The sequence below is a fragment of the Vespula vulgaris genome, chromosome 4 (assembly GCF_905475345.1).
Source record: "Vespula vulgaris chromosome 4, iyVesVulg1.1, whole genome shotgun sequence".
Taxonomy (NCBI): domain Eukaryota; kingdom Metazoa; phylum Arthropoda; class Insecta; order Hymenoptera; family Vespidae; genus Vespula; species Vespula vulgaris.
In genome coordinates, this window is record NC_066589.1 from 5526116 (window position 1) to 5552500 (window position 26385).

Sequence of the window (26385 nt, forward strand, 5' to 3'; positions counted from 1 at the left end):
CTCTCTCTCTTTCTCTCGCGGATACGTCTTCGTTGCCGATACACATTCGGTACGTTTATTTCTGCTTCTTTCGCAGTCTATACACGTATTTTCAGGGCTCGGCTCGACTTGACTTCAAGTTCCGTGAGGAGGAGAGCTCACCGTTCTGTGAGTCCTCCTCCTCCTCCTCCTCCTCCATCCTCTCTTTCTAGCAGGCTCTCCTTCGTGGGAACTCATTAATACGAGGACATAATCGTGCAAACATACCGCGATCGATTCGCCGATCGTATACTGATTTCTAAGAGATACCTCGAAATGGGTATCGATTCCGGAATTTAGATTCGTTCGATTTGCCAAAGCTTCGAGAACAACTGACTCGATTATCTATGTATTTTATTACATACATACATACATAATGTATGTACATACACACTCCTGTTTATATTTTATTTATATACATTTTATCTATCTATATGGTATGTAGGACCTATGTATACATACGTATATATATATATATATTTGCTGTTTATCAAAATTTGCAAAATTTTCTCGCCGAAGAAGCGAATAGGATCAAACGTAAATTAATTTATAAAATCTTGCTGTTAACTTAGAGTTTTTAAATATAGATAAAAATAGAAATTTCTTTTATAAATGGAAAACTTGGACGAAAATCATTTGAAAAATAATTATTATATTTTTGATCGATTAATAATTTACTATTTAGTAACAAAATAAAATCAGACAACATTGATTAAAAATTCATATATCTATCCCATTAGAATATCTTTTGTTTACTTATTTTGAATAAGAATATGTATATAGACAAATTTCTTCGCGTAAAATAAGCGAATTGATTGGTACTCGGTTACCTCTTTGCCTATGCTTCTCAGCTATGAACGTGGACTGCTGATTGAAACGTCGATCGCGGAAGTTGTATTGCACGTCCGTTCTGCCTCCCGCTTGTGTTGCGCGCCATCGAAATAATAAAATCTCGGCGAACGACTTCTGCACCCGCTGGAACTTTACAGTCAGCCTTATCGTGTTTACGGCACTACTCCTCGTAAACGCACAACTCTTTCGACCCTCCTACAGTTTTATTTTTCGAATAGAATCAAGACACATAACCGAGCAACCATGAGAACTCTCCCCCAAGATCGTTCGCTTTAATCGAATTAAATATATTTAGAAATGTTTCTTACATAAAAACGGCATTATACGATTCGTCTTAATTATTAATTATAATAAATAATAATAATATATATATTAAAATTAATATAATAACAATACGCAGAATATATAATATATCATATAATTATTTTAATATTACATTATTCATATTAAATAGTAAATAAAAAATATATAAATTCATATTACATAAATATGATAATTATAATATATGTTGTTCATATATTAATGATATCAATATATTAAAATTATTATTATTATTATTAAAAAGAAAATAAAATCATAAAAATCTGTGTTTGTTTTCAGATGGTGCGTTCTTTCCTCGTCAAGGACGAGCGATGTGGTAAGTCTTTGTTTATTTTTTCTAAAATGCGAATTTTCATCTGAGATTACAAAAATTAAAAAAATAAAAAAATAGAAAAATAGGATTGACTTCTCGTTCTCGTAATCGAATGAGAAGAAAGAAAGATAAAGGCGGTACGAGAGTTGTTATCGTGACTCTTTCTCTCTCTCTTTCTCTCTCTCCGTTCAGATATTCGACATAGAGACACGAGTTATCACGTAATAATAAAATCCTGCACGTATCCTCGCATTAGAAGAGATAAGAAAACGAGTACGAGGTTTTCCGTGCTTCTTCTTGCTTTCACGTAATCCTTGTTATGCTTATCGGTATCGTCACGATAACGCAGCATCATGCCAAGCGAATATGTTATTTGGACTGACAGATCGTACAGCTTGTATTCGTCATCTAAATGAGATTAGATTATACATACATACATACGTACATACATATGTGTGCGTGTATGTATATATATATGTATGTATATATATGTATATATACATAGGGTGGGCCAAACGTTTCCCATCTAAGTTTTATCTTACAAATCAGTTACTCTTTTTCGAACCTTTTTTAGTCTGATACATAAACATATTTTTTAGATTATAAAACTATAAACCTAACTCGTAAAACTACAAGATTAATTGCATTCCTAAAACGTCGTGAAAAAAAGTAATTGATTTTTAAAATCAAGACGCAATGTTTGGCCTCATTCTGTATATAAGTAGTATATGTAATGCGTAACTTAATAACATCGATAAACGTACGTCTTGTCTAATATTATTTTTATCAATCGTATGTATATTTTTTTTGTTTTCATTTTGTCTTTAAGAAAGACGAATACTTAAAAAACATCATGAAAGTTTTCATCGCAACGTAGATGACTCGAAATGTGCCATCTCGGTTGTAACGAGGTCATCACGCATGCGATGATACATCAACGATGATGTCGTCGAGACGTTCCATTCGTTCTCTTCATTTGCCTCCGTTACTTTTAGGAGATATAGACTCTATCGAGGATCATTTGTCTTCATCGTCACTGTCATTTCTTTTCATTTCGTTCCATTATCGAGTGAAACGAGAGCCTCCGTCATTCCGTTCTATTTAATGATATCGACGTGTGCAGAACATGCATACGAAGAATCTTATCGTCTCTTACAACGACGATACTTACAACGAGTACGTTGAACCTATGTGTGCAATTTCTTTGATAAATATCGATTATTCGTTTATTTTTCATTCTTTTCTAATTAAAAGAAAAAAAAAAAAATTATCTACATTCACATACCATCGAGTATAATATAAATAATATTCAAAGATTAAATATTTGAAACATCTAACGATTAATTAAATTTTTCTTAAAATAACATGGATGTATTGGATCATACAAATACGTGTAAACCAATCATAAACTCGATACATTGATTTTTCCTAAATCTAACCAGAGAGTATTTCTGTTAAACAATTAAGAATATAAAATAAACGATGAATCTAAAAAAGAAGGAGAGAAGGAACGAAAAAGGAAAAAATATCGTTCGCGAGTGGAATTGTCAGAAACCACGAATGAAATCGACAGGAGGGCCGATTTCTAAAACGAAAGAGAGAGCAAGGTCGAGGAAAGGCGTGCTCTCCTTGTGAGTTTGTCCTAGATCCTGGAAAGAAGCAGGTCACGTTGTGTCTCTCTCATTCTCTCTCTCTCTCTCTCTCTCTCTCTCTCTCTCTCTCTATCTATCTATCTATCTCTTTCTCTGTCTCTCTCTTTTACTGTTTCTCTGTACGTATACGTTTCGGTCAGTTGGCAGGACGACATTGCTTCGCAAGGACGACTGCACGTCGGTGTTTGGCCTAAATTGCTAAGCACGCTAGTCATACTACACGCGCGACACGTTAATTTCCGCAAATAGAAACACTCTCGAGCACGTTCTCAGTTTGTTCATCCTCCTTCCTATATTTCATTTCAGGATAATAGGCTCGATTCTAAGATATTCGAAGATTATATTTACACGGTTATTATATCTTTTACAAATGGCGAACGTCGATGACGCAGCCATTTTGAATATCTATCCAAAAGAGCGTGTGACGTCAACGACCGACGTATATAGAATTTTTGAATATTTACAAAATCGATTTCATTATTTTTTGGTCATCTATAAATTCAATCACTTTTCGCCGCTCCGTTGAATATTTCGTTATCGAAATAAATTGCGTATGTGTTTGATCGTTATCGTATATTCCTCATACATCGAAGTTAAAAACAACCGTTCGGTGGATCGCTTTTGAGCTCGCTCGTCTACAAGTAGCTCTCGCGAATCTATATATAAGACTAGAGGAACTTTGGTCTCTCGCTTAGCTCGCTCCAATTTTCTTCCCGGAAGGCAAATTTTCTTTAACGTTTCTATAAGTAACAAATGAGAGAGAGAGAGAGAGAGAGAGAGAGAAAGAGAGAGGAGAAGAATCGTTCCTTCATTCGTATCACTGTTTGAATCTTCATCGTTTCAATTCATAATATTAAAAGAATATTCTATATTAGAAAAATCATATTTCAATACATATCCATTTTATATTTTCTTTTCTCTCTCTCTTTCTCTTCTTTTTTTAATTTCTTTGTTCGGTTATTTTTATTATCACATCTTTCTCTACTTATCCCCGTTCGTTGATATTAACATTTATCTTGTGTGCTTCATTACGTTGTTATTACCTGAGTTACTACTTTAGCTCGTGGAAAAAGGGCTGGCCATGAGAATAGTAGAGTTGGAGCGCGCGCATGCACGCGTGGAAATGGGGATGATGCAGTTGGCCTGGATAAAGGTCGGTGGCCGACCTAGCCCCCTAGCAAGTCCGGGACGGCTGGCCGGGGTGGCCAGCCCTGTTTCAACCACCCACTGTTATTGATTTTGTTAACCTTCTATGCTATACCCTCTCTATCTCTCTCTCGCCCTCTCTTTCTCTCCCTCGTCCTGTCTTTCTCTCTCTCTGTTTCTCTCTCACACTTTTATTCCTCCCCACTACATGATAACGGATTGCCCGCTATTTTCAATGATACCATTTCTCCTTTCCTCGAACCCTTCTCTATCATCCCCTTTTTTCTTCGTGCACCCTTCCTTCTCTCTCTCTCTCTCTCTCTCTTTCTATCTCTCTTTCTCTTTCTCTCTTTCTCTTTACGTCGATAAAGATCGAGTTAGAAACGTCGGGTTGCTATGATTAGCAAATTATATATAGATACGTTCTATACATTTTTGCGGACAAAGGATGGCCCAAAGTTTTTATGTAATTTTCTCGCGATTTTTTGAGTTCTTAATTAAGCTTGTAATTTCACAAGTTAGTTTTGTAGTTTTACTATCTGGGGAAAAGAAGAAGAAAAAAATAGAGGAACACAAATTAACCTAAAAAATCTTAAAAAGGAGAAATTGATTTTTATAATTAGCAAGAAGCTTTTTGAGCCAACACTGTAGAAACGTGTGGCTCGAATACGATTCGTTGGCTCTGAGAACTCGTAAGATAATATTTTAAAAGCATTGCAGTGTCTATTTCAATATTTTCTCACGTAAATAAGGGTTAATTGTCAAAAAAAAAAAAAAAAGTAATACAGATTAAATGTGTAATATGTGTTTCTTTTGTTCAACAACAAGAAGATCGAATAAGAAGATCGGTCGTTTAGATTTTTTATTTTCTTCTTCTTTTTTTTTGAAATATCTCTTTCTCTGTTAGTTTGATCTTATCGTTTTCATGTACAGAACGAAGAGCAAAACTTCTTCTTTTCTCTTTACTTCCGTGGGTAGAAACATTGAATTCCGTCTCGAGTCGATTACGACGCTCGTGGCTTTTCACTCGGCGCGAACTACAATGGCGATGCAGAAGCAATCCCTGTACTATCTATTTTCTTATTATAATTTACGATCCGCACTAGCATTCTTACGCCCACCTAGCGATTCGTTCGGAGCGCGTTCATTAGCGCATACCTACACTTTCCGCTTCGAAAAAGGAATTCGTTTTATTTCACCATGTGTAATACTGTGTTGCATGATATTAACTCATCCATAGATTTTATTTCCTTTGTGAATTAAAATTTCAAACGAGTCTTAGTTGAGTAATCATAATAATCCATTCAATATAATTCAAAAATTATAAAAAGAAAAACAAAAACAAATAAATAAATTAATTAATTAATTAATTAAAAAAGTAGATGTTAATTTGGTTTTAAATGTATGAGCACATTTACCACGTTAACACGTATACCCGTATACGTAGGCAGATTACACGTATCAATTTCTTTGGATACGATAGAACGAAAGGCTATCGTCGTAAAGAGGCGATTTACTCGTAGATTACAGAACCCTACTTGACGCGTTTATACTCGTGCTTGCTTGCTTGCTCGCTTGCTCGTTCGCTTGCTTGCTTGCTTGCTTGCTTGCTTGCTTGCTTGCACGAGCCTGCTGCCGATGGAATCGTAATGCCTTGTATCTGTGCCACTGTGCGAATTGAATTCCAATTACACGCTTGATTTACTTGTTATTCGGCCGAGAACTCGAATCGCATCCACGCCGTTTGGCGCCACTCCATCCTCTTTGGCGACGATACAGCCCCTTCCTCCTCCTCCTCCTCCTTCTTCTTCATTTCTTCTCTTTCTCCTCCTTCTCTTCTTCTTCTTCTTTTTCTTTTTCTTTTTCTTCTCCGTTTCTCGATTTACCGAATGTTTCGATCTGATCGAACCTAAATATCGATCGATTTCGCAAATTAAGAATGCAAATTTTTCAACTTTACCAAGTCGTTTTCCTTTTTCGATTTAAAAAACGATTTAATTTCTTTTCTCCGATTAACTCTCGCGTTATCCGTTTCCCAAGTGCATTCAGGGACACACGAGGATGAAAAAGAACGGCAAGGAAGAAGAAAAGGTCATTGCCGGAGAACGGAGACATTTCGATCGGTCGAGTGGTTCGATAATCGAGCGGTCATGGCCGGCCGGCCGACCGGCCAGCAGGACTTCCAGAGGACTCATACTGTTATTCCGGCTCTTTCCTTTTTTTCTTTTCTTGCTTCTCATGCTCTCTCTCTCTCTCTTTCTTTCACATACACACACACACACACACAAACATACAAAGAGAAAAAAAACAATATAAACCAGAGATTCCCAAAGTGCGGATCGCGTTAAATATTCGAAATGTGAAAATAGTTTAAAACGTTGATTATATAGAAGAACTTTTATTATCGTAAAACGTTGGACGAATAATTCAAAATTGATTGAGTTAAAGATCAACTGAGAATTATTATTATTTTTGTTTTATTTCTTTGAACTCTCAAATTTATATCGAAATAAATTTTAAATTGCTTATCAATCAACTTTCGACATCAATTACACTTTCCGAGTGGGCCGCGATAAATTACCGTTTTCGAAAGTGGGTCTCGGCCCATAAACCCATAAAAGTTTGGAAAACCTTGCCGTAGACAAATGTATTCCGCATTAACGTTATAAAGATCCGAAACATTTCGATGTTCTAGATTCGGTGTCTTACGAAATATTCTTATTATTATTACGAGAATGTGCGTAAATGAAAGTCAACGAAAAAGAAAAGGAATATAAGATACATTTATTGACACTTTTATTTATTTGATCAATATTTTTATTTTATTTCATTGATAATAAATATTTTGTACAAATGAATGATCAGTATATATGAATATTTTGCTCGGTAGAGAAATAATTAAATGTCAGGGTTGTATCTCTTTATTATAGATACTTATGTTTTATTATAAATACTAATCACTTTTATTTAAAATACTGACTGTTTCGTCAACGTCATCGTGAATTATAATATCAGAAAAGACATGGAAAATAGGCAAACGAATGGGATATTTTTCCCATCTCGGAGTAAAGTTCTTTCTATAGAAAGGGACACGAGTTAACCCGAGCCGATCTAAACGAGCGGGAAACTGGGGCACGTGACGTAAATGCGCGATAATAGAGGAAACAGGACTACGACCCACTTCGACCGATTCCAGCTAAACTAACCGAAGATTCACCTCGGAAACCACCCCTCGTTCAATCGTCTACCATTGATTCACCTGCGTGAGAATTCCAAATCTATTCTAAGCAGTTTTCCGATTCTTTATTTTTTTTTCAAATAGTTTATTATGCCTTGATCATTAATAATGTATTACATTCGTAGACTCTTAATCTATTATAATATTAATCTTTATTCGTGTCTACAGAAAAATCCTATACCGTGAAACTTACGGCATTATTTACATAAGGTTGAACTTCCATTTCTCAAAAACAAAAAAGATTTCCTAGGTTGGCTAAAAGTCACGTTAAAAATCAATTACTTCTTTCCGAGATTTTTTGAGCTAATTTTTGTTGTTGTTTTTCAGATCGTAAAACTACGAGTTTAGAAATATTTCTGCGATCAAGAATTATCTAAAATATTTTCGGAAAGGAGTAATTGGTTGTTTAAAATCATTTAGAAACTTTTGATATTGTATATTGATATTGTATAATCTACATTTTTAAAAAAAGAAAAACTTTGGATATGAAGTAACGATTAAGTTCGTATAGCTATAAAATGAAATCGAATTTAAGAAATACAGATAATTAAATACATAACTTCAAAAATTGCATGGCCTTATACAGGATTAACAGGTTAAAAATTTATTCGAGCAATTTCATAAGACGATCGATCGATCAACGACAAGTTGTCCGACAATTTTATTATCGGTGAAGAATATGAACGATTTCATTGATTTCCGATTGTCGTCATAGTTCACGTTCGACTCGAACTACTTTTTCTTTCGTTTAACATCGAAACGATGAGGAATATTCGATCGAAGATATATCGTAAAATGGAACGCGAGTTGCTTTACAACCGGCAAAGATTTTCACTATTTCAGCATCGAGGAACAGGTAGATATATAGCGTAGAATACATAGTGTGTGCAATAAACGAGTAGGTAGCTGTAAATTCCCGATCACTGTGTGTCCATTGTTTCCATCACAATAAGCTATCACTCTCGTCTTTACATGGAGCGTTTCACCTGTGCGCGTTGTGTTCAAGAGACATGGATATTATAGTCGAAGGACTCTCTAGTGTGCGCCCACGATGATCACGATTAAGGAATAGACAATAAGTATCATGCGTGTGACCTTTGACACACTTTTGTGAACGCGATTTTCCTTTTGCGTTCGTTCGTTCGAATTCTCACGTGTTCTCTAATAGACGAGATTTGATTTTCATCATTAATCGTAATTGTTGATTTTAATAGCGTAGATTTTATTTTTATACCACGTTGAATTTTTCTTTTCATTCTCGTTTTATTCGAGATCGAAAAGAAGATATCTATACGTTCACTGTGATATTCGCTCATAGACGTATTCCTTTACCTTCGCGAGCCAGACGGATAGGTCCTTATGTTGGCACTATTGTAGAGATCGTTACACAATCCGGCGAATAATAAGTAAGAAATCCAACCAGTTGAAGGAGAGATAGACTATGCGGAGAGTCGATCGAATAGATTCACCTTCTCGCAACGATATTTCTACCTCGTAAAGTAACGATCGTTTAAGTTATCTTCCATCGACGTAGAACGATGAGCGGAGCTCGAACCTGTTCGTTCGTTTCTAGGGACAATGTTAGGTATTTAGATTTTTATGTTCGATACGATCGGGATTTCCACTTGGACATTTAAATGGATATAAAAGCGGTTTCACAACGTGCTGTCACTGTGCAATGAAATACAATGGGATTTAGGTTGCTCGTGTTATTCGTCATGTTATCGGTCGCGTTTTTTAGAGTTTCAATCCGTTCTCCCCAAAAAATTCTACGACGCTTCTCCGTTCGTTACATTGCCAATGTCACCGAACAATAAACGTCTTTCCACTTGGAGATGCCTTCTCCTTTGCGATCATCGTTAACATCGTTACACCGAGAACTGCTTGCACCACACTCGTTTAACCTTATGAGCACAAGTGAGCAGCCACTCATTTTCCACTTAGAACGTCTTGCGTCGTCGTTAGACTACGAACGAACGCGCTGTATGACCCAGATGCAGTCGAACAAGGTCTCGAATTTTTTATATTTATCGAACATGGCACTCTCTATGCCTTTGCTACTTGCTTGCTTAGCTTGTCTGCCTGCCTGCCTGCTTGCTTGCTTGCCTGCCTTCTGCTTTACTTGCCTATTGCTTACCCAGCTACTTTGCTGCTGTTACTGTTACTATTATTGCTGTTGTTGCTGCGGGGAGGCTTTGACATTTAACTCTTTGCTTTTCTCGTACTACCTGTGCCTTAGGTACTGCTACTGTCATTGCTATTACTACTACTACCAGTATACGTTGCCAATACTACGATACGCTATGGCGACATTATGGTTTTATCATTTTACTCGTGTTCCAAGCCCAATACCGCAAAAACATTTTGTAATCATCGCATTTGGATCACGTTATTTCCACGAGATCTCGCTGATCAATCTCATTCAACTTATACCGTATAGAAAACTTCTCGTTTTGTTTCTCTGTAATACAGATAGTACAAACTCGACAACGCGCGATGCATTTATCCGCGATAAGCTCTTCAAATAACACGGATCGACATATGGGCTTACTATATCTTACTCGAACTAATTTCTTTCGTTAAAACGACTAACAAAAGTAGTCTGCTTATATTTTTTCACATGCGAAATTTGTTCGCGTTAAATATTCGAGTTTGTTTTTTCTCGACAATGTTTTCAACGCGAGTTTAATTTTTATACGTCAGTGATAAAGTAATTAACGAGCTTGTTGTTACGCATCCTCCATTGTAGCTATCGTGATTATGTTTGGTATGAATAGTGATTACTGATTAAACGAAAATGAAGAGGTTGTGGAGAGAGAAACGTGTACTCATCGATGTCACTCGTCTTGCGTGCTAGATACGCATTATATTGTTATTCCACTGTGGTCTCTCTTTCTTTCTCTCTCTCTCTCTCTCTCTCTCTCTCTCTCTCTCTCTCTCTCTCTCTCTCTCTCTATCAAACTTTGCCAGGTTCTGTGTTTACTATTAGAAGCAACGTCAAACGTTAGGAATGTTCGCTATTGCTGGAGATAGTCCAAGGCGAGGTTCTACGATCCTAAAACAAAAGATATTTTGTAAGAAAAATGTCTGATTAGAGATTAAACGTGAAATATAATCAGTATCCCTTATATACTTTAATACTTATATCCGATAAGACCGAGCAAAATCATAGGATATGGCAAAAAGTTAGAAACACTCCTGTGGTAATTTCAAACGTTCGTTTCTCCGAAAAGCTGCGTGAAGTCGCACCAAGAATAATGGAGGTCTCGGATTTAAACCATAAGATACACAAGGGATAGAGAATACACGTTGGGAGTAAAGAAAATTGCTTTGGGAAGAGTATGGTTTTCCGCGAAAGGAACGAACCAAGTAAGTAAATAAGCATCGTTCGAGTAATGCGGTTGGGCCTCGCGAAGTAAGAGAAGAGTAAGAAGTGGAAGGTGGGCATATGATGAGGTAGGGGTGAGCTGGGGTGGGAGGAGACTTCACAATAGCTCGATTCTGGAATGAGGAAGTCTCCTCGTACGACACACCGCGGTACGGCACACCACGGGACAACACCACCACGGAACGACACCGCGAGAATACTAAAGTGTGGGTTACTAGTTGGATACCTTGCCTATTCCGAGCTCTCCAATATACCTACGACCAAAGAGAAGCTCTCTTCTAGGGATTGTATTTCTGTCCTCCTGGGCGACTTTATATCGACGCCACTCGTGTTCCTCTTCTTACCATGCCGCGCTTACTTCCTCGCTCCCTTTTCCATCTTTCTGATTCTTGGAAATTCCTTTTTCGTCTATTACTTTCCTTCCTATATTTATCCTTTCCATATCCTTTATACGATTCATTCAAATCGATCCCTATCCTGCTATAGATACGTACGTACATATGTATATATATATATCCGCATAATAGGACAAGTGAATATGTCTTCTTCGTCGTGTTCCACCTTCGAATTTCATCTTCTATATGTTAATAATATCTATTTTCAAACGATATCCTCAAACTTTTCTAAATTTTATCTGTAAGGTGTTTATAGACGTCCGGGACACACGATTTCACGAGGTATATCCTATACACTGTCTCGTTTCACCGACGAGTTACGATATTCCCCTATGAATACAAAGTGGCTCCGATCAATTATCATCGTTCCGTTTATTTTCGTGGCACTTACCGGACTAACCGTAAGCACAGGTCTGAAAAGAAGCCGTCCTCGTACGTTCACCTTCGACTGATTTGCATTCTAAAGAAGATTCGAAGGTGATGCCAACCGATTTGCGCCATCGTACGCGTTTCTTTGAAAGAATATATTACGGTCTTGCGTAGACCAAAAAAAAAAAAGAAAAGAAAAAGAAAAAGAAAAAGAAAAAATGAAGAAATCTTTGGCACCATCGATTCTTACCGATCTTTATCGACCTTTCCCGATTTTTAATACTATCAAACGTGTCCTGTCTTTCTATTTCAATTCTAGCTTATATATATATTTTTTTCTTATTTCGATTTCAGAAAAAATAAAATAAAAACGTTATTATCGTCGTAAAATAAATCAAAGTTCGAAGGAAGTAAAAAGAGAGTCAAGGTAAGACGTTTATCTTCGTCACTTTCAGGTCATTAACATCATATTATTTCGTACGTTTGCAAGCTTGGAAGCTTCGAAATCCACTGGTGACACCGCTATATCCATCTCTTTATCTCGTCGAGCGTAGTTGTACGTAGATATGACAGAGAGAGCACAGGTGCAGTAATTATGTGAAGGAACGTTGCCAACTAATGTTATTTTGTATGGGCATACATATATTTGTTGAACATTGTTGAAAACAGTCTTGGCGACTAGTACTAATGTATCGCTATTCCTCTCTTTTCCTCTTTTCCTCTTTAACAACTTACATTTTCGATATATTTATAGGTCTGTCTTAAATTTGTCTTACGTAAGAATCGAAATTATCATTCTCTCACGAAGATTGCAAGTATCTTTTTTCTTTTTTTCTTTTTCTTTCTTGTTCGTACTAATATTCACGAATGTATGCGTTCTTTTGAGTCCGTCCATTTTGCATATATTTTTGTAAGAGATAATTTAAATGCCTTCCGATTTGTACATTTCTTTTTTTTTATTTTTATAAACGTCAATTTCATTTTCGTCATTTCTTTCCATCTTTTTATCTTCTTTCAATCGTATCCAGATAGACACATTTATATATATATTTATCGATATACAACTAGACGGTAAAAAAAACACGAAGAAAAATGCAGGAAAAATAAACAGAAAAAGAAAGAAAAAAGAAAGAAAGAAAGAAGAAAGAAAGAAAGATGAACGAGAAAGAAATCGGATCTCAGCCTACGACTACGTGTCACCTTAGCCGAGGTCGAATCGTTAAACAGTTTATATCAATCGTCGTTGATTGACTCGAAACATCGAAGTACTTGAGGCACGAAGCCGGCTGAGTTTTGACCTAGGCGAAGCTCGAGCCGTGCAGGCCAAACAGGTGAATCAGAGTTTTAAGAGATTCGCCCTTGGCCCTCGGCTAGTGGTTCGTTCTCTTCGTTAAATCGATTGTGTTTCAATCTGGCCGGTAAATACAGCCGAACTGACTGCGCGACTGCACGCACTCTGTCGAGTCGTGGTTAAGCATACGCACACGCAAACGTATAGATACATATATGTATATATGCATACATATATATATGTAAATATATATATATATATATATATATATATATATATATGTACGAAAACACAAGCAACTTCATCCCGTATGTTCTCGTCTCTCGATGACCTACATGCCCGTCCAAAATAATCCGACACCGAGCAACGAGACCTTAACCGCGACCCGAGACTGCCCTGCTATAGTCCAGGGACCTCCAGAAGCTTTCGGGAACGACTGTTGAGAAGCCAAAACGAATGGTAAACAAGTGCAAGTGGTATAAACACAGACTCACCAAGTATATTTACTCACCGGTATAAAACATTGATTACTATCGGGGGAAGACCGCGTCTGTCTCTGGGGACAAGTTGGTGAGAGACGAATCAATCATGTTCTCAGTGTGTATTTTAATAAAGAATGAAACGATATATTATATGTATATGTATAAGTATCTCATCTGTCTTCCAATTCGAGACGTACGGAAAATGCGAAAATGTTGAAATGTTTCATGAAGAATTTTAACCTTCGAACAGATTATATTATAGCCGATAAAAAGATTGAGAACAATGGCGTGTAACCGATGTAAATTTCCATACGTGTTTCCAATACGTATTGTATCATTCGAATCGATCTATCCTAATATCGAAAGTCGATGGACTAGATAGATATCCTAGATACCCCGTAGCTTTTCGAGCTAGAATACATGACATCGTGAACTCGGAGTAAAGGTAGAGGTGAGCGAGTGACGGAGAAGAGGATGTTACGAGGAGGAGGGAATATGGTATAGATCACGTAGAGAGCAGAGCATCGGAGAATCGGTAAAGGTGAAAAGTCGTCTTTGCTTCGAAAAGGAGTGTGTTAATGGGTGCAGAATATTTGATCGTTTATCAGAGAGTTATTCGAAGAAGGTATTTTAGCTGAGCCGAGTTAAATCGTTGTCATCGTCATCGTCGTTGTCGTCGTTGTCGGGTTGTCGTCGTTTGCAACGGCTTCGCAAAACGTTCGCTTTCATAAGCGGATGTGCGCGGCGTGGCACGTCGAGACTGCGACGCAGAGACAGGCGCGTTCGGCTGATTCGGTGCTGCGATACACGAGTATCGATTCCTCGAAGTTTGGCAGTGCCGAGCAAAGGAGAAACATCGACGAGGGGTGTGGCCGTGGTGAGGAGTGCGTACAACATATACATGCATACATATATGCACAGAAATATATGTATGGTACATAGACAACATATACGATGGTTACACAGACGCATCGATCACACGTAACATTTACAAACATATAGATGTGTATATATATATATGTGTATGCACGTATGTATGTATATATACACTCTGGTCTACACAGACACACAGACACATCGATCGGCAGTTTAATCTCAGCGAGGACACGCCGTGCGACGCGCCGGAAGAGGGCATGGCCCAAAGTCCTCTCTCGACTTTACCATCAGGATTCGTTCTCGAGACGATCCCATCCCCTCTCTCTCTCTCTTTCTTTCTCTTTCTTTCTTTCTCTTTCTTTCTCTCCTTTTTCTTCTCTTTTCTCGAGAGCGACCTTTTCGACGTCTTCCTTTTTCACAAGAACCCTCCTCGTTCCAACGCATCACGATAGACTCCCAAAGCGTTCGAATTGCTCCGCTTACAAGACGAAGCATTCAACGCTATTAACGCGTTTACATAAATCTGGCCTATGTTCATCGTCATGCTCCTTTCGTATTGATATCAGAATGAACTCATTGTCATAGTTTTTTATAGTGGGTTTTACCCTCTTGTTGATTTATGATATTGGATATGATATTGGAAATGTCAGAACTATGAAACTTTTTATTTATCTTTAATGTTCCTCTGGATAATATAGTACCATAGAGTTTATGTAAGAGAACTCGTTGTTTTATACATGTCTATATTAACTAAAATGAACTTTTGTTCGATAATAGACGGGTACATACTTTCGCATTAGATATAATTTATTTTTATTATTATCCTTAATATTATCTGGATAAAAGTAGAATTTATATAAGAGAATTTGTTATTTACTATTTTTCTATATCTCACTTTTATCAAGAACAATAAATTTTCTTCGATAATACACAGACATATTATTGGAAAGAAAAAGAAAAAAAATACTTTTATAGTTATTCAGTCTATTTTGAATATAACAAAGAACAGAAATCGTATAATAGAATTTTTTGTATAATACTTTTCTATAACGTACTATTTTTCTTAACCAAAAAAAAAAAACAAAAAAAAAAGAAAGAAAGAAAGAAAAGAAAAAGGGTAGATTTTCTTTAATAACAAATGTATTTACTTTCCAAAAAGGGATTCACGTTTCTGGCCTTTGGGGAAAAGTACAAATATACGATAGCAATGTTAGTCCATCGAAACTAACCATATTTTCTCTTTCGTCGAGGGCAGTTTAAGCTAAGCAGGCTTAGATCCTGCCCCGTTGTCGGACGAACGTCGTAGTTGTAGCTTCCGAGAGAAAAAGAGTTGGGGAGAGGGACGAGAAAAGGGTGAGAAAGGGACGGAAGAGTCTGTGAGTATTCGATGTGACGCATATATACATAGGTACACACGCATAAAACACATGCGAAATGATGAGGATGCGAGGGTGGGGACGAGGTAGGACGTTGTAGAGGACAAGGAAGGGATACATAGAGAGGGAGAGTAGTACACACGTCTCTCTCTCTCTCTCTTTCTCTCTCTTCCTCTCTTCATCTTTCTCTTTTTCTCTCTCAGTTTCTCTCTCACTTTTTGTCTATATATGTATATATGAAAGAGAGAGAGAGAGAGAGAGGGAGAGAAAATCTGCGTTGGAATTAATGCCGCGAATCCGATGGATCGAGTTACCCGTAGCTCGTTTTGAGTTTTTTACATCTCGAATTTAATCCAGGGAATGGGGGAAAAAAATAGGGGACGTCGCCAAAGAGACAAGGTCACGAGCGACTCCCCATTGCAAATCTTCCTTCCGTTTCTGAGTTCTGTCAAGAGAAAATATTGACGCTGATACTACTATGCGTTTAGTAATACGCGTTCGGAACACAAGGGAAATTATCAAACGAATATAGTCATTGAAATTGTATCGATAATCGTTATATTTATTATACGCGCGACGTACATAATTCGTATATATTCTTCGTTTTAACGAGATCGTCAAATCTTCTTTTCTTTTTATTTTCTTTTAATTATTTATCATCTTTTTTCTTTCCTTTCACGAATCTCTAAATCTTGCTTTTATCAACGATCGATCTTTTAAAAATGATCACGTTGGAAACGTAACACGCGATTCATATATATATTTTTTTTAAATAAGATCGTCAAATCTACTTCTTTCTTTCAAGATTGCCAATCTTTTTTCTCTTTCTTTGAAACCATCGATCCTTCTTTCTTTGCTTTTTTTTTTTCCTTCTTTATCTCTTCGCGATAGAAAAAGGATTCGAATTCTCCTTGGAAGCTCATCGAAGCAGAAAAGCGTACACGCGTGCCCTATCTCGTACGAAAATCGGCGACCTCGATGGACTTCGGTCAAAGCGGACGATCGTCGCTCGCATTAATCGCTCTCGTCCGCTCGTTCGTTTTACGAGTCTCTCCTGCATTCGTGTGCGTTCATACCGACCGACGCGTATATCTGAATTCTGTCTGCCGGTTGGTTGGTCGGTTGGTCGGTTGGTTGGTTGGTCGGTTGGTTGCTTGGTTGCTCGCTTGCTTTGCCGATCGTTCGCTCTCATCAATAATTCAGCGAGCTCGAAGCGAGAAACTCTCGAAAACAAGGTGAAAAGATACGACTCCTCCCTCTCTGTCTCTCTCTCTCTCTCTTTCTCTTTCTTTCTTTCTATTTTACAAATCGGCACACACAACACAACGAGTTACCTAACACTCTTATTCGCATACGATTGCATTTCGATCGGCACGCTTGGTAATCGATAACGACCGATGCGTATGCATCTTGCGTATGTATGTATGTATTCGTACGCGTATCAACGATCTTCCTATTCTTCTTATTCCCTCTCTTATTCCTCTTCTCTCAACGTCTTTTGTCGTCGCTTCTCGTCTCGCGGCTATTGCGAAACGAGGTCATTCCGGCTCGACCGGATCGTTCGAATCCGACGTATTTCGTGCGATTCGAAACGACTGAGAATCTTCGTCTCTCTTTTTCTCTTTCTCTTTATCTCTCTCTCTTTCTTTCTCTTTCTCAGATTTCTTCAAAGAGACAGTTAAGAAGGAGACGTGCACCCTGTGCATCGTCTGGTCGTTTCGAGATACGAGATCTCGTTTTCTCGAACGCATATTCGCCCCTTTTGCTAACTTTATTCTTCTTTTATTTTATCTTATTTCATTTCATTTTATTTTATTTTTTCTCTTTATTTCTTTCTCTCCTTTTTTCTCCTTTTTCTTCTTTACTCACAAATTTGAGTACCTCGCTTTTTTATTCCTTACTTTTGTTGACTCGAAAGTAATCGCGCGAATCAATGGAATAATTTGGAGAAATGAAGAGAGATAAAATAAGATGAAATATAATATAATGTTTCTGTCATTCACGACCTTAACGACCTTTCGCGATCGTTCGAAGGTATAACTCGTAAGGACATTGTGGCCTGAGAACGAGTCGAGTGGATCATACAGATTCCAATCCAGTTTCGACAATGCGAAGAGTCAAGCCACGTCTAATTTACTAATTTAAGCATAATTGCCTTCTCGGAAGGGGCAGACGAAATATATTGAGTTAGGGCCAACGATATATATATATAAATATGATACGTTTATATATATAAAGGTCACAACAATTAACGCGTATCGTATTGTTTCATTCGTCGGATGTATTATATTAAAAAATGTTAATTATACGTTAATATTAATATTTATCGAAGAATTATAGTAACGTGTGTAAGCGAAAGAAAATTTTCGGATTAGAAATCTCTCGGAGACTCGATAGCTCGATCCAAAGGTTTTTCATCGTTTCTGTTGCATCGTCGCTACCAAAAGGGCAAAGTAACTTTCGCGTTCTCTTAGTTTCTTACTCACTCACTCACTCGCTCACTCACTTACTTACTTACTTACTTAGTTACTTACTTACTTACTTACATATGTAACGTATGTACGTACATAACTATGTATGTAGATCGTACATAGTCACTTACGTGAGAAGCGCTCGCTCGAGTTATGCTTGCGTTTCGTCGTTTCTCTGTCCGTGGGCACGAGCGTGAGACTCTCCGTTCTGTTCTCCGCATTAGATTGGATCTAATTTTCCAATAGAGAGACCTACCGTTGGCGTGCGCGTTACTGATATTATCGTGCGTCACATCTCTACCGTCCCTTACGTCAAATTAGTTAGATCTCTCTAATATCGCGTGTCCTATATTACCGGACAACGAAATTTGACCGAGTCATCTTTTCGAATGAAACATTTTTCGACAGAATAACGTTCCGCATTTATCTTCTTTATTTTCCTTTTGTTTTTGTGCTTAATGAAAAAAGAGAAAAGAAAAAAAAAGAAAAGAAAAAGAAGCAGAAAGAAAACAAAAAAAAAAAGAAAGATAATCGTAAAATGATCGAACGTTTAGAAAAAATATGATAAGAAAAAAAAATGTCGATAGTCGTTATTTGAATGTAATGGTAGAACTGTTGAGTGACACTCGACAAATGTTTCAATACATCGAATTCATATACGAGAATTCATGCGTTCGTTCGTTTGCACGTTAGCAAAGGCAGTTTATCATTCCCCGAGAATCGAGCAAGTGCGTTGAACCAAGGAACGATCCAACGATGAATCGTCATTAGGCAGACCGGCCGGACCTAACGACTTCATTGGGAAACGAGACGCACTGGCCCAGATATCGATGCAAATGCGTTTCACGCCTTTTATCGGAAGGCGCGACGCCTCCGGCACTTTGACCAATCGACACCGCGACATCCACCGAGATTGACTTTAACGACTCGAGAAATATACTCGTTATATACGTATGTACATATATATATATATGTATGTATATACATGTATATTTAATCCTCGTATAACGCAGTACTTAAACAAAGCTGTTTCGATACAACGCGGTCTTGAAAATTTGCGATTTTTATTTACATATTACTTTACATATCTTTACAAATAAATACACCTGCTGGTTTTTAATCTCTCTTTGTATTACTTGAATTAGATGAAAAGATGTTCCTGTTTTTCCTCAGGTCGATGTTCATATGATTTAAAAAAAGAAAAACTGATAAAAAAGAAGTTTGTATATTAATCCCGTTTTTTCTATTAAATTGGAATCTCGCATAATGCGGTTTATTTATTATTACGAGGGTTATCTGTATATACATATATGTATATGTACGAAGGGGATGAAGAAGAGATCGTTAAAAAAATCATTAGTTTTCATTTTGCCCGTAGATATATATCTAACGCGTACAAATAATTTTCATAATTTCTATAACAAGAGAAAAAGATATTTGTACTTTTCATAATCAATCAAAACGAAAGAAGACAAAGAGGGAGAAAAAAAGGAAAAGAAAAAGAACTGGAGATTCGCTTTAATGTTACAAAGATATGCACAAAATCTTTCCAAGATGGCGCTGCTCTCGAGCGATTCATTTTTATGTCAAGCCTGCGGGATCCACGAAGATCTTATCTCTGAAAGAATGTGGCTTGACGTAAGGGAAGGGCCGAGTTTCTGCTGGAAAATAAACATCAAAGAATACGAATAAAACGAACTCGGATCTCATTCTCGTTAGGTGGACGTAACGTTAATCGTCATGCTGTTATTATAAATAACTTCGAATAACTTAGATTTCTGGAAATTTTGCTTAATACGCACACGCACATATTCTTCGTAAAGTTTATCCTCTTATCGATAAATGAAGTCTTCGATGACGTTCGTTCTACGATTCTATACGTTGTTTAACTCATTCGTGATTGCATTTTTGATTTCGAATAAGCGACATACAGAGAAATAAATTATGTATACACTTGTCTGGGTAGTTTAAATTCGTTTCAAATATATCTCTATCTCTCGCTCTTTCTTTCTTTCTTTCTTTCTTTCTTTCTTTCTCTTTTTCTCTCTTTCTCTCTTTTGAATTTCTTTTAACTCGAGTTAAAGGTACGACGAATTGGGCTTGGTCCAGTATCAAGGGTGAAAATCTTAGCTTGTCGTTATGTCGCGAGAACAAGTAACGAGCCTGTTAAATGCTCCTCTCGCGAGCGTGAAAATAAGCAACGAAGTCCGCGGCGATCTTCGCATCTCGAGGTGAGATCTTAAAAAATTCATTCGAAAAGATAAATTCACCCCTTTCGCGCGGAGTTAACTCGTTTATTTTTATCCACCACATGAATGACTTTCAAACTGGGAATTGATGTTTCCGGTGACGTATCTCTATTTGTCTCAATCGTATGACATTTTTAGTTCGCTAAACGACATCTCTATTTTTTGTGTTTTTTGTTCTGTTTTTCTTTTTTTTTTTTAATTTTTTTTCATAAAGAACCTTAAAAGTTTGTTAATTCTTTTCGAATCGGAAAATTAAAAAAATAAAAAAGAAATAAAAAGAAATAAAGAAAAAAAAAACAAAAAAGAAAGAAGAAAGGAGGCTCTGTTTATAATAAATTATATTGATTTCTTTATTGTATATTCTCTATAAAGAGAGTTAAGAGAGACTTTGGAATAAAAGAGAAGCAATGCAACGTTATAAGCGATCGCTGATCTATGCGAAGGAGAGCCCTATTGTGCGAATTTAGTTAGATGCATCGTGACAGATGCACTCTTTCCTTTTCTTTATCTCTCTCTTTCTCTCTTCCTATCCAATCGACAACGCGTCTCGTTTAGACCTACAACATCGTTCTAACAAACGACAAACAAATTAATTGTACGCGAGAAACGATTCGCTTGTCTAATATAAAATAGACAGCTCTGCTTCTTTTTGTCAATAGATTATCTGCATACATGATTTATTCCTATTAAAATTTTTCCCTTTTTTCATTATTATTAAATTATCGTTATATAAATACGTATCGTGACAATCAATGATCGATTAAATTTCTATATAATTTTAAACTTCGCGTACGTTTATATGTCTATATGTATATATACTAAATATTAATACTAAAATATAATCTATGTATAATAAATATAAAGAAAAAAAGATTAACTTAGGAAATAAAAAAAAAAAAATTAATTTTAGATAAAAAAGGAACAGAAAGAGAGAAAGAAAAGAGACTCTTGCATATCCCTCCTCACCCCTATTCTCGTTCACTCAGGGGATATTAAGCTCCATATTGTTTCCTTTTGGTAGGGTAAATGGCACTGCTAAAGATAGCAACAACGACGGTGGTAGAATTAGCAGCGGCATCTCTGTATCAATTAGATGCGGTATAATATACCAGGAAACGCCGAACAATTATTGTTGTCTGGCCCACATATTGTACATGAGACATAGCAGAGCCTGCTGCAGAACCGCGACGTTCCTCGTGCCATCGTTCATTTGCCTTCATTGCCCTTTGACGAGACAACTTTTCTCTTTCTTATCAGCGTACATTCGCATTTTTCCTTTATTTTAATCGTCCAATTACCGATCGCCTTCCGCGTACGAAGCTATCACTGTTTATATTTTAAATTTACGCTTGCTAACGAGGACTCAAGTTCAAAATTCGTTTCGACGAGTTTTATTAAAAATTTACTTAAATAATTTTTATTTTTGCCATACAAATTAAAAATAGAATTCTGTCTATAATGATATATAGAATACGATACTTATGAATTTTTTTTTTATGTTATTTGAGATATTATAATACTAGTATAGGACTATAAAATTAATATAAATAAATTGTACTATCTACTAGTAATATATATATATATACTACTATATAACCCGCGTTAATTGTTACAAAAATAGCAAATTGTAACAGTAATACATAGATATATTACTATTAAAAAAAATTTAGTACGATATAACATTCATATGTATTCCATATATTTTCCATATATTTCTCTATATATCCCAAGTGATATTATAGCATCTAATGATAAAATTTATCGCATTTAAAAATGAAATTTTGCATATGCAATTATGATCGAAAAATTAATAGATATTTTATATTGTATTTCAATTTATAATTAATGATCAAATTGTGCTTATTAAAAAATGGAAATTTTTTGTTCTTTTGTTTAAATTAATGTAGTATAAATAAGAAAGATGATTTCATCCCTTCGGATGTTGACACTATCCCGTGTTCCGTTTCAAAGATTACGAGCTGAGAGAGTTACTGAGAGACACGGATAGACCTCGTTATCCTTTCACTTATGAGAGAACGCGACTATCCTTACCGTCGCTCTATTGATTCCTATGCGGGGTGCCCAAGGTCGGATTGCCCTGCCGAAGGTCAATCTACATTCGCCATAGAACCGAGCACCGAGATCCTTTCATTTATGATAATGTTACGATTCTAACTGCTGGAACAAGTGCTACGTTGCGGTTTGTGAAAGAAAAAAGAAAGGAGAATTAAAAATAGAAAAAAAAGAAATAGAAAAAAGATAAAAAGGAAGAAAAAAAAAGGAAATAAAAATAAAAGAACGTTACGGAACACCTTCGCGGATATTGACATCGACTTTGAAACGGTACTATGTGTGTGCAATTAGTATACATATATAATATACGTACATACATACGTATAGTTCGTAGAGTCATAATGTGATACGAACTGGAAAGAGTTCCGTGTATATTTTTTAAATCATTTTTCTTTTTTTTTTTTTTTTTCTTTCATTTAGATATTTAATTATTATATAATACAAAAAATTTTTTTTCTCCTTAATTTCTTACGTGATCATTTTATTTTTTTAATTATTAACGATTCTTCATTTTATTGTTCACGATCTTTACGAGTTACTGACTTTATAAAATATATGGATAGAAATTGGGGAAACAAAAAGAAAAGTATCGACATAATCGTATCGACGGAACAAGGAAGAGGAAAATGTTTTACGATATTATCGATTCATCGATTTCGCCAGACACGAAACAGTATTTAACTTACTACGCGTACAACGTTATACGTGATCTCGTACGATGCCAAAACGTGAAACTATTTCGTATCTCGTAGCCTCGCCTTTCATCGATCGATCCTATGACTTCCGTGTAGATAGATCGATTTTACTCGTCTAATCTAACTCGATCCTTTCCTCCCCCCCAATCTCTTATTATTTTGTTCCACAAATTTTAAAGAACGACCAACCATTTTGACAGTCTATCTCGATGACAATAAATTTTACAATGGTAGAAAGAAATGATTAGAAAATAATTAGAATTGAAAGATATTCCAAATAGGAAGGACTTCAAATTGAATTCGTTAGAAAATCGTTGGAATTTTATTTAATAATCTTTCTCTGTAAAATCATATTAATGTTTTTTTTTCTTTTTTTTTTCTAATCCATCGATTTTAGAATTGTAAAAGTTTTGGATTTTAATTCAGAGGGTTCCGTTCGTCGGCCAATAGAAGATTCTGATGACGGTGTTCGTCTAACGGTACCTTTGACTCCTCGATCGTCTTCGTCTTCGAGTCTGCTTGCTCTACGTTGGCGAGACCAACCGCGTAGTATACGTCCTATTACGTCCTCTCTTCTTCCTCTTCCTCCTCCTCCTCTCCTCTCCTCTCCTCTCCTCTCCTCTCCTCCTTCCTCCTCTTTTCTCCTCTCCCTCTCTCTCTCTTCCACCCCCTCTCCTCAATCTTCTCCTACTCTTCTTCATCCCTCGCTTCCCGTAACGCAAGCACGTCGTCGGTGATACGCGTTTCAGGATGTACCTACCTGTGTATATGTATGTATGTTAGTACATATGTACGTATACCTATGTATCGCGACGACATGACGAGAAACGAATAATAATGGAATCGCGAAAACGTTTACGCGAAACACTTTCCGTTCGGTCTTTATTTCCTTCTTTTCATTTTCTTTTTTCTTTTTTATTTTCTTCTTCTTTCCTTTTTCTTTTTTCTTTTCTTTTCTTTTTCTATTTTTTTTTGCGCTGTTCGTTCACTCGATCGAAACTCTTGTGAAATTTTTATCGACGAGCTAATACCTTTACCGTTGTTTTTCTTTCTTTTCCTCGCTTCTTTATATTTATATATATATATTTTTTTCTTTTCTTTTCTTTAAATAGTACAATGTCATGTAGTACTATAGATTACGAGTAATTTTCAACCCGAACGAAAATTTATTTCTATTCATTCATTTAGTTTTGTTTATCTATTTGATCGAATCATTCATGAAAATCGTGCCAATGAATTAATTCCATTTTACTTTATTTTATTTTTTTCACAGAGAGGGAGAGAGTAAAACGTTAGTATATACATAAGAAATATTATTATATAAACATTAATTTTGTATGTGTGTGTATGTGTATGACATTGTGATATATTCATAAATCATGACAATCAACTCTGACGAAATTGATTTGCTTATTTTTTATTAGTGAGAGTTGTCCTTTCACTTGATCGAAAGATTCAGTGAAATTTTTTTCAATGAGTTAAATTCTCAATGAGAGATGCTTCTTTTCCTTTTTTTTTTTTTTTAAGAGTAGTACATTAGTATAGATTATTAAATTATTATATATATATATATATAAATTATATATATACATACATAAATAAATGTATATTTATAATACATGACATTGATATATCAATAAATTCTAAAAATGATCAAGTAAATGTTTAAGTTTTGATCTATCATATAAAGATCAATACGATTTCGAGGAGATCGAATCGGGTTTTAATAAGATTTCTATTCGTGGCAACGGTCTTAAGTGGGTACACGACGGAACGCACGGAGTCTGAAGTAATCGTGAAAGTTGTAGTTCCGTCGACATCGATGAAAGTACAAGCATGACGGGATTACGGTTAGTATACGATCTCTACGGCACTTATCGATCACCTAGAGAGACGTAATCGTTCGAATATCTCTCGTCGCAGCGTCAACCTTCTAAAATATGTAGACATATGTATGTATACGTGTACATAGATCGTGATATGTGAGACTCTCTTTATCGTATGTCAAACTCCGTATAATTGTTAAATGTTCACAGCTTGTTAACTGCCTGTACACACGCATGGGAACTCGTGTATATTTTTTTCTTCTCTTTTTTTTTCCTTTTGTCTAGATCAAGATATTCCATTTTTACGAATACTTCGACTTCTTTTTTCTTTTACGACGATAAACGACAAGGCACATCGAATAAATTTTCAAAGATTTTTTATTATGTCATTAATTACGCATATCATTTTTTTCTTGTACTTTTTATTTATTTATTTATTTATTTTCTTTCCTTTTTTTTTTTAAGTATTATTTCGAGAAAACCACGAGAAATTAACTGGCACGTTTCGTCTTCCAAAGCGGAAATCTCGATAACGACGACAATGACGACAATGACGACGACGACGACGACGACGACGAAGTAACGTCGAGTTTTCGAGAAGAAAGATGTTTCCTGCGGTTGAAGAGAGATAGACACAGAGACATTCTACACCGCAAAGGACAATATCGACCATTACGAAAATTGAATTCTCGCGGCATTCGAGAGATCGAGCGCGACCTCTTGACTCGAGCGCGGGAAGATACTTTCGATTTCGAATATTTCGCGTTAAAGGGATTTGTCCATTCATTTTCTATCAATTTTCTCTTATAATATAAATACATATACTATTAACCTTTAAATACCTTTAATATGTAAGTATGTATATGTTTATTTAAAAGCATGCATTTAACTAACAAACAAGTTTTCGTATCGCTCAACGTAATTTTCCAAGATGATTATAATCGAACATAGCGCGTGATAACCTATTAACGCCGATCTTAACCGATCTTAACCGATCTTAACCGATCTTAACCGATTTTAACCGATCGTATCATCATCGTAAAGAAATATTTACAAATTTCTTCATCACAATTGAAACGTGTTTGAACTTTGAAAACGAAACGTAAAAAAGAAAAATAGAACAAAAGTGAGTATTAGAGAATACTAGTAGAGAAAATCGGTCGGTTAGAAGGACGAGGCTCTTAGAGATGGCCCTTTTGTGTCGTGTGGAAGGGTAAACCAGGGAAGAAAAAAAGAAAGAAAGAAAGAAAGAAAGAAAGAAAGAAAGAAAGAAAGGAAGGAAGAAAGAGGGTGAGAAGGAGTACGGGCAGTCGATTACAGTGCCGAAACGAGTGAGAGCAGAGTGGAGCATCTC

At 36.1% G+C, this 26385-nt stretch overlaps 1 protein-coding gene and 1 long non-coding RNA gene across 12 annotated transcripts in view; one reads left to right on the top strand and one right to left on the bottom strand.

The window, feature by feature from the left end:
* Positions 1-26385, top strand: part of LOC127063100 (solute carrier organic anion transporter family member 74D) — a 91462-nt gene that overhangs the window by 4636 nt on the left and 60441 nt on the right. For 3 of the 11 annotated variants that reach the window (XR_007781264.1, XR_007781265.1, XR_007781266.1), the window contains 2 exons: positions 1471-1507; positions 25497-26385. The exon at positions 25497-26385 is cut by the window's right edge and continues 1000 nt beyond it. The gene's annotated coding sequence lies outside the window, so the exon portion shown is untranslated. Of the gene's footprint in view, positions 1-1470; positions 1508-18881; positions 20859-25496 lie in introns of those variants that run through there. The other 8 variants (XM_050992424.1, XM_050992425.1, XM_050992426.1 and 5 more) reach the window with 5 other exon arrangements.
* Positions 10469-11796, bottom strand: LOC127063132 (uncharacterized). The gene is made up of 2 exons (XR_007781276.1): positions 10674-11796; positions 10469-10595 (listed from the first exon to the last, which is right to left on the bottom strand). It is a non-coding gene; the product is annotated as an uncharacterized LOC127063132 (long non-coding RNA).